Genomic DNA, 9,036 nt, shown 5'->3' with positions numbered 1-9,036 from the left:
CCAGAACCTTACTGGGCGTGGATTTTTTTTTTCTTGGTTTCTTGTCTCCTGTCTTTGCCTTTAAGAACTATAAGGAAAAAAAAAAAAAGAACTATAAAAGAGGCGGGACTGAGCTAAAAAAAAAAAAAAAGAAAAGAAAAAAGAGGGAAGGCCAATCAGAATGGAGATTTAACTACGGTGACTGCAAGTGGACACGTATCAGAGGTGCTCGTTCCAAAAGAAAAAAATGCGCATGCGCATTGTACTGGTCTCCATGGCGGGGCCTCGGAGCCAAGACGAGGTTGAGTAGACTCGTTTTGAATTTTCTCCCCTCTGCTCCGGCACTCTGTGGACTTCCCTCTTTGCCCTGTAGGGCGCTCGGCGGCGGCGAGACTAGGGAGTCGGAGGTTTGCCAGAGCAGCCTGTGCTGACAGACTGAAAGCTGACCTCCCACCCCCTCTGCCTTCGGCCTCCCCCGCGCTGCCCGGCCCCGGCCCCGGCCCCGGCCCCGGCCCCGGCCCCGGCCCCGGCCCCGGCCCCGGCCCCGGCCCCGGCCCCGGCCCCGGCCCCGGCCCCGCTTCACACACCTGGGGTCTCCGCTGGGACCCCGAGGGCGAGGCCTTGCAGCCCGGCTCGGTTCCGAGTCCCCGCCTCCCCCCCAGGGAGGCAGCGGCCGGAGCTGGAGGCCGGGGGTTCTGAGGAGGTTGCTGAGCCTCGGGACGCAGTTTTTCCTCTTTGTGACTCCGTTTGTGTGTTGAGTTGGGGGGTGGCAGCCTCCCCCGTCCCCGACATTTTCGGTGTCTGTGTGTGTTGAGGTTGCCTATGTCGTCTTCTGAATGGTCCACAGAACTGTACTAACTGGGTTGATTTTTTTTTTTTTTGAGATCGGATGGATGGAGAGAGGTGCTGCCCAGATCTCAGTCACTTTTTTTTTAAGCGGTCGCCAAAAAAAGCCCCGAGAGGGATTGAAAAAGACATTAGAGCACTGTTTGTACAGATAAAAACAGCTGCAGCTTTTGCTTCCTCCCTCCACCCCACCCCACCTTTTTTTTTTTTTGCGTTGCTGAAAGATGTGTTACAGTTACGTAGACACTATTTAAGACAGCCATGACAATGAAATTAGGACGAATTTTTCTCACATGCTGCATTTTTTTTAGAATGTGGACCCGGGACTCCAGATGCCTGGGTTGGAATTCTGCCTCCCTCCTTTATTTTAATGCCATCTGGCGTCACGTCTTGATCAGCTGCAAGAATTAAATGCCGCAGGATAAGTTGTTGGCTACCGTCATTTGCATTGCGATGTCGCTCTAATTAGAAGCTTTGGCAGCGGGAATAAATGAAAGCCGATAGCCTTGTGGTTAAAGGAGTTAAAGGAGAAAAACCTTAGTGGAGGACTCATAGGAAAGGACTGGTTTTGCACATGGAGGCATAGTCATTTGGCCATGTGATTCCTTGTACTGGTGAGAATTGTATGCTTTAAGTAAGTTAGCGTGAAACTTGAAACACTGATTCTTAATTGCTATTTAATTCATCTTTCCTGAATTTAGTAGAAGTGGCAAGGAATTTGTCTTAAACATCATTCTTTAATTATAATTATATATATTTTAGAAACTTTAAAAGTCTTATTTATTTTCCTTATTACTTATTACTGGATAGCGACAGAAATTGAGAGGGGAGGAGTAGATAGGGAGAGAGACATAAACATCTGCAGCCCTGTTTCACCATTCTTGAAGCTTTCCCCCTGCAGCTGGGGACCAGGAACTTGAACCCGGGTCCTTGCACACTGTAAACAGGTGTGTCACTGTCAGGCCCCCAAGACTTACTTATTTTTAACATATTTTTATTATTGATTTACAAGATTATAAGATAATAGGGGTATAATTCCACACCACTCCCATCACTACAGTTTTGATCCCCAACCCTCCTCCAGCTGTAATCACCTTAGTTTTCCCAAGGTCAGCGATATGGGTTGACCATATATATTTTTTCAAGTTGATGTGTTCCAATTCTCTCTCTTTTATTATCTTTATATGATTGAGACAGAAATTGAGAGGAAGGGGGATATAGAGAGGAAAAGAGAGATGCCTACAGCACTACTTCAGAACTTGAAGCTTTCCTTCAAAAAAGGGACTGGGGGCTTGAACCCGGTTCCTTGCGCATTATAGCATGTGCGCTCACCTGGTCATTGTTTCAGTTCTCTATGTTCCACATATGAATGAAATCATTTTCTAATGGATTATCCCTCCCTTACTAACCATAATCACTGTCGGGTCCATCCATTTAGTCCCTAAGGACACGTACATAATACTCTTTTTTTTTTTTTTTAACTGCTGAGTAGTACTTCCTGGGTTTATGTTCCATAACTAGTACAACTACTTACTTTTTTTGTATCCTTAAGATTTAGTTTAGTAATTTTTATGACATTGTTAAAGGTTCTACCCCACCCCCCAACTCTGCCTGTTCCTCATAGGACTCTAGTGTGCTCCCCCCCACCATGTGTTAAACTTTATAGGATCACTCGGGCATATGCAGTGTTGGTGATTTGACTTAAAGCCTCTTACTTGAGCATCCAACACTTTTTCCCAGTGTGCCACTTCCCAGCCTGCTATAGCTGATATTTTTAAGTTAAAATAGTATAATTGCCTGAACTAAAATCCATAGATCTTTAAATAAATCTTCAAATAGGGAGTCGGGTAGTAGCACAAAGGGTTAAGTGTACTTGGTGCAAAGCTCAACGACCAGCTTAAGGAACTGGATTCAAGCCCCCAGTTCCCCACCTGCAGGGGAGTCACTTCACAGGCAGTGAAGCAGGTCTGCAGGTGTCTATCTTTCTCTCCTCTGTCTTCCCCTCCTCTCTCCATTTCTCTCTGTCCTATCCAACAACAATGATATCAATAACAACAACAATAAAACAATAAGGACAACAAAAGGGGATAAATATTTTTTAAAAGATCTTCAAATAATTAGGTTCTTTCTCTCTTTTTTTTATTACTGATGTAACTGATGTAGCATTGACTAAACTATCAGAACTATTCAGTAATTTCCAACTGGATTTACTTGTCCTAAGGAAAACAAATTATTAAATTATTATCTGAACAACCTTGGCTTGGAATATGTACTTCTTGTTTTTGTAGAGTTTTGTTTTTTTTTTCCTTTGGGTCTACATGTAATGGCATGGATTGATATAATCTTTGGGCTATGCTTGAACTTTTGAATCCTAATTAGGGATTTTTTACTAATTTGAATCTGAACTCTAATGTTCTTTCTGATCACAAGCAAGCCACTTGACACCTCCAGATATCACAGTTTATGTCAGTCATTGTGAAAATTAAAATGGTATAATTTGTAAAACTCAAAGAGTTGGAAAGGCTGAAAAATTAGGATTATATGTACAATCTAACAAATTGGTAGAAAACAAGATTTTAAGGAAAACTTTAAAGAAAATTATGAACTTAAGATTTTTTCACTGAAAAGTAAAATGTTAAAATAAGCTATCGTTTATACAAGTTTGCGTACATTAAACTTTTTTGATGGATATTATAACTGTCAAAATTCATTTTAAAAATAAATGATTCTGGGAGTCGGGCGGTAGCACAGCGGGTTAAGCACGTGGCGCAAAGCACAAGGGCCGCTGTAAGGATCTCAATTCGAGCCCCCACCTCCCCACCTGCAGGGATGTCGCTTCATGCAGGTCTGCAGGTGTCTTTCTCTCCCTCTCTCTGTCTTCCCCTCCTCTCCATTTCTTTCTGTCCTACCCGACAACGATGACATTAATAAAACAACAAAAATAACTACAACAGTAAAAAACAACAAGGGCAACAAAAGGGAATAAATAAATATTTTAAAAATTTTAAAAAGAAATAAAAAAAAATGATTCTAGGGGGCCAAGTGGTGGTGCACCTGGTTAAGTGCTCACATTACAGTGCACAAGAACATTAGGTTCAAGCCCCTGGTCACCACCTGTAGGGGGGAAGCTTTACAAATTGTGAAGCAGGGCTACAGGTGTCTCTCTGTTTTTCTCCCTCTCTCCCTCCTCTCTCAATTTCTCTCTGCCTCTATCCATAAGAAATTAATTTAATTAAAAATAAACAATTATGTAACATTTGCAAACTAGGAGTCAACTTTTGACATCACTGATTCATATTTTGTTATATTTTATAGGAGGAATATAATATTATTTACTTATCCTAAAAATGAGAAAAAAATTAAAATATTATTTTGGCCACATCAGGGTTTTACACCTATATTATTCCACCACTCCTGATAGACTCTTTGTTAAGATTAAAAAAAAAAAAGAGGGAGAGAGAGGGAGAGAAAGAAAAAAAGACAACCCAGCACCCATTGTGTATGGTGCTAGTATGTGGTGCTGAGGACTCAATTCCAAACAGTAAAGAGTGAATTCACAAGGTGAACGATCTCTTTTTTTTTTAATTTTTTATATTTATTTGTTTTTCCCTTTCATTGACCTTGTTTTCATTGTTGTTACAGTTATTGTTGTTTTTGATGTCGTTGTTAGGACAGAGAGAAATGGAGAGGGAAGGGGAAGACAGAGGGGGAGAGAAAGACACCTATAGACCTGCTTCACTGCCTGTGAAGTGACCCCCCTCTGCAGGTGGGGGGGGGCTCGAACCAGCCAGTCCTTGCACTTCACATCATGTGCCGTTAACCCTGAATCCCGAACGATCTCTTTTTATTATTACTTATTTCCTAATGGGGGGAGGTGAAAGTCAGGGGGAAAAACACAGTAGAAGACAAAAAATTCAGTAATAATCAGGTGTGAAACTCAGGATCCCATACATACAAGGATCCTTACGTACAATTGATTCTTCTGCTAAGCTGCTTTCTGGCAAGTAATTCGGTAGCCTCAGGTACTTTTGAGGACTGTTTTTAAATGTAGTCAGTAAAGTCTGACACTGTTATTAAACAGATTTAGAGATTTTAAATCTTGAGAAACTATGGAGGGTGCTTAAACTAAGAAATACACAGGTTTTTTTTTCTTTTTAGTATTTTATTTATTATTGGATAGAGACAGAAAGAAATTGAGAGAGGGAGAGAGAGACACCTGCAGCATTGCTTCACTTGTAAAGCTACCCCCCTGCAGGTGGGGACCAGGGGCGTGAACCTGGGTCTTTGTTACATTGTAATGTGAGCACTTAACCAGGTGCACCACCACCCAGCCCCCCTTCTTTTTTTAATATTTATTTATTCCCTTTTGTGCCCTTGCTGTTTTACTGTTGTAGTTATTATTGATGTCATCATTGTTGGATAGGACAGAAATGGAGAGAGGAGGGGAAGACAGAGGGGGAGAGAAAGACACCTGCAGACCTGCTTCACCACCTGTGAAGCAACCCCCCTGCAGGTGGGGTGCAGGGTGCTTGAACCAGGTTCCTTGCGCCGGCCTTTGGCCTTTGTGCTTTGTGCCACCGCCACTGCGCTACCACCTGACTCCCCTTTTTTTTTTATTTAATTTTTTTTTCTTTTTCTTTTGAGATAAGCAGAAAGCGGGGCCAGTGGTGGTACACCTGGCAAAGCACTCACACTACAGTGTGAAGGGATCCAGGTTCAAGCCCCGATCCCCACTTGCAAGGGGAAAGCTTCACGAGTGGTGAAGCAGGTCTGCAGGTGTCTCTCTGTTTCTTTCTCTCTCTATCCCTCTCCCTTCTCAATTTCTCCCTGTCTCTATCCAGTAATAAATAAATAAATAGATATAATTTAAAAAGCAGAAAGCATGAGACCACAGCACTAAGTTCATTTAATGAAGTGGGGGCCAGGCTTAAACCTAATTTGCACCTATGACAAAGTACCACACTATCCAAGTGAGCTATTTCACCACCCCAAGAAAAAAGAAACACTTCAGATGCTTTTATCCTTCAGTTAGCCTTTCTGGGAATATATCCTCAAATTATCTGTTTTGTTCTGTTTTGTTTTGTTTTACCAGAGCTCTGGTTTATGGTGGTGCGGGGGATTGAACCTGGGGCTCAGGCATGAGAGTCTTTTTGCCTATTATGCTGTCTACCCCTGCCCCAGATTATCAGGGGTTTTTTGTTGTTGTTGTTTGTTTGTTTCCAGATTTATCACTGGAGTTTGGTGCCTGCACTATGAATCCACTGTTCCTGGAGGCTGTTTTTTCCCTTTTGTTGTCCTTATTTATCATTGTTGTTGCCATTGTTGTTGTCATTGTTGTTAGGTAGGACAGAGAAATTGAGAGAGGAGAGGAAGACGGGGAGAGAAAGACAGACACCTGCAGACCTGCATCATGGCTTGTGAAGCGACCCCCCTGCAGGTGGGGAGCCAGGGGCTTGAACCGGGATCCTTGAGCTTTGCGCCATGTGCGCTTAACCCCCTGTGCTAACGCTCGGCCCCCAGATAATTAGGTTTTTAAAAAATATTTATTCCCTTTTGTTGCCCTTGTTTTATTGTGGTTATTATTGTTGTTGATGATGTTGAATAGGACAGAGAAGTGGAGAGAGGAGGGGAAGGCAGAAGGGGGAGAAAGACACCTGCAGACCTGCTTCACCGCCTGTGAAGCGACTCCCCTGCAGGTGGGGAGCCGGGGGCTTGAACCGGGATCTTTGTGCTGTCCTTGCTCTTTGCGAGATAATCAGTTTTAATGGATAGTTTTTACTACACAACAGTTCACCTAATAACAGTGTCAGACTTTCCTAACTACACTTAAAAATAGTCCTCAAAAGTTCCTGAGGCTACAGAATTACTTGCTGGAAAGCAGCTTAGCAGAAGAATGAAAGCTTTATATGTATGAGATTCTACGTTTCACATCTGATTGAGTAATACTGAAATTTTTGTCTTCTACTGTAGTTTCTCCCCTTGCCTTTCTCCTCCCCCCATTAGGAAATAAATAATAACAAAAAGTTTAAGGTAAAAATAGGGAAATGCCAAAAAAAAAAAAAGATGTTAGAACAGTTTCTTAGAAATTGTAGCTCAGAATGACCTGTGAAGTTCTGAATAAGTAGAAATATTGAACAAAATCACCACAGGATTAGTCAAGTTGTGTTCCACAGATACATAATGCCCACGACCTCAAGTCTCTTCCCTTTCTGCCATGCACTTTTGCATAAATAAAAACGTTGAATTTCTAAATTAACAATTTCTTCCTAATCTCTGCTTTTATTGGAAGGTAAAATCCACTTTTTAGTGTGCTGTGAAACACTCTAGGAAGGAATTTGTAAGCAGACTTTGAGAGCTTCCATGTGTTTTTCGAAGTCCAGTGATTGTCTAGACTACATATATAACACTCTATCCAGTCCCAATACTACTTGCTTGTGAAATGTGGGTTGGGGGCGGGGAGTTGGCAAATCTATTCTGGAAACTCCTAGGGAGCCGATGTGGGATGGGGAGCCTTTATTCTCAGACTTCTATGCATCTAAAAAGATGTCCTGTTAGTAAATGATTTCATGGAGAAGATAGGATTTAGTTCAAACGTCTTTGTTTCAGTAATAGTTTTTAGTAGGTGAGATTTGTGTGGCAGCAGTGAATGAGCCCAGGGCCTCACAGGGCTTCCCTCGAATGCTACCTCTGAGCAGCATCCCCAGCCTATTTGTTTATTAATTCCTTTATTTGTAGAGGCAAAGACAGGAGAAACACAATAGATCTACTCCACTTGGACCATGGTGCACTCATGTAGTGCCAGTACTAAAGCCAAGGCCTCAAGAAAAGGCAAACGTGGGCTGTAGCTGATGATCTGTCTTCTAGCCATTAGAATGTGAGATCTAAAGAAAAATCTTAGTCCAAATTCTTTTTTTTTTAATTTCTTTCTTTACTGGGGGATTAATGGTTTACAGTCAATAGTAAAATACAATAGTTTGTAGATGGATAACATTTATCTGTTTTCCACATAACAGTTCAACCACCCACTAGGTCCCCTGCTGTCTTGTTCCAGGACCTGAACACCCCCCACCCCAGAGTCCTTTACTTTGTTGCAATACACCAGCTCCACTCCAAGTTCTGCTTTGTGTTTTCCCTTCTGATAGTGTTTTTCAAGTTTTGTTTACCAGTGAGATGATCCCATTTAATCAAGGTTCCTAATTTTGGTTAAGGAAACTGACAGAATTGTTAACTACTCTTGAAACATTTTTATGTAACCTGTGAAGTCATTCCGAATCTTTAGTTCTGTTCCGCGGAGTTGATGGTTGAGATATGCTAGATTGCTAATGGCTATTTTATAATAAAGCCGGCACGACACAGTCTAGTAGCTTTCCTTAGACGTAAGAAAGGAAAACATACATTAAAATGCCTTCTCATTACAGAAAAAATGCTGCTGTGAAGATATAATCATAGCTTTCACATAAGTGAAACTACAACTATCATGATTTAGAACCCTCCTGAGGAAGAACTTCAGTGGAGAAGAGAGGGCTTTTCTGGGGTAGTAAAATGCTTGAGGCCTGGAATTTAAACTTGAGCCACTGCCTGAAGGTAATAATTTTATATTTAACTAATTGAAAGTAACAGCTGGGGCCTGGTTGGTGGCGCACCTGGTTTAGCACATATGTTACAACTCGCAAAGAACAGGGTTCAGGCCTCCAGTCCTCACCTATAGGCGATAAGCTTTCCAAGTGGGAAAGCGGTGTTGTAGGTGTCTCTCTGTCTCTCCCTCTATCACCCTGCCCCCTCTCGATTTCTGACAGTCTCTAATTAATGTATACAGATAATTTAAATTTTTTTAAAGGTAACAGCTCTATAAAAATTATTCTACATTAATGAAAAATCAGATTTAGACTTTCTATGTAGGTACTTTTTTTTTTTTTTCTATGTAGGTACTTTTTTTTTTTTTTTTACCAGAGCACTGCTACTGCTCAGCTCTGGCTTATGGTAGTGTGGGGGATTGAACCTGGGATTTGAGAGCCTCAAGCATGAAAGTCTCTTTGCATAACCATTATGCTATACCCCCACCCATGTAGGTACTTTAAAAAATATATATTTATTCCCTTGTTTTATTATTATAGTTATTATTGTTGTTGTTCTTGATGTCGTAGTTGTTGCATAGGACAGAGAGAAATGGAGAGAGGAGAGGAAGACAGAGGGGAGAGAAAGACAAAGACA

General features: G+C 41.6%; 1 protein-coding gene across 5 annotated transcripts in view; it reads left to right on the top strand.

The window, feature by feature from the left end:
* The first annotated feature begins 219 nt into the window (after positions 1-219).
* The window catches only part of CARF (calcium responsive transcription factor), a 70,758-nt gene continuing 61,941 nt past the window's right edge, over positions 220-9,036 (top strand). For 3 of the 5 annotated variants that reach the window (XM_060194108.1, XM_007520489.3, XM_060194111.1), the window contains exons 1-2: positions 220-280; positions 8,244-8,409. The gene's annotated coding sequence lies outside the window, so the exon portion shown is untranslated. The remainder of the gene's footprint in view (positions 281-8,243; positions 8,410-9,036) is intronic. The other 2 variants (XM_060194109.1, XM_060194110.1) reach the window with 2 other exon arrangements.

The sequence above is a fragment of the Erinaceus europaeus genome, chromosome 7 (genome assembly GCF_950295315.1).
Source record: "Erinaceus europaeus chromosome 7, mEriEur2.1, whole genome shotgun sequence".
Classification (NCBI taxonomy): domain Eukaryota; kingdom Metazoa; phylum Chordata; class Mammalia; order Eulipotyphla; family Erinaceidae; genus Erinaceus; species Erinaceus europaeus.
Note: the sequence above shows the minus strand (reverse complement) of the source record. Positions and strands in the feature narration are given on the sequence as shown.